Below are 333 nucleotides of genomic sequence, written 5' to 3' on the forward strand. Positions count from 1 at the left end.
TCACTTTCATCAAGAGGCTTTTTCGTTCCTCTTCACTTTCTGCCATAATGGTGGTGTTATCTGCATATCTGAGGTTATTGATATTTATCCCGGCAATCTTGATTCCAGCTTGTGCTTCTTCCAGTCCAGCGTTTCTGATGATGTACTCTGCATATAAGATAAATAAGCAGGTGACAATATACAGCCTTGACGTATTCCTTTTTTTATTTGGAACCAGTCTGTTGTTCCATGTCTAGTTCTAACTGTTACTTCCTGACCTGCATTCAAATTTCTCAAGAGGCAGATCAGGTGGTCTGGTATTCCCATCTCTTTCAGAATTGTCCACAGTTTATT

The sequence above is a fragment of the Bison bison genome, unplaced genomic scaffold, assembly GCF_000754665.1.
Source record: "Bison bison bison isolate TAMUID 2011002044 unplaced genomic scaffold, Bison_UMD1.0 scf7180017864466, whole genome shotgun sequence".
NCBI lineage: Eukaryota > Metazoa > Chordata > Mammalia > Artiodactyla > Bovidae > Bison > Bison bison.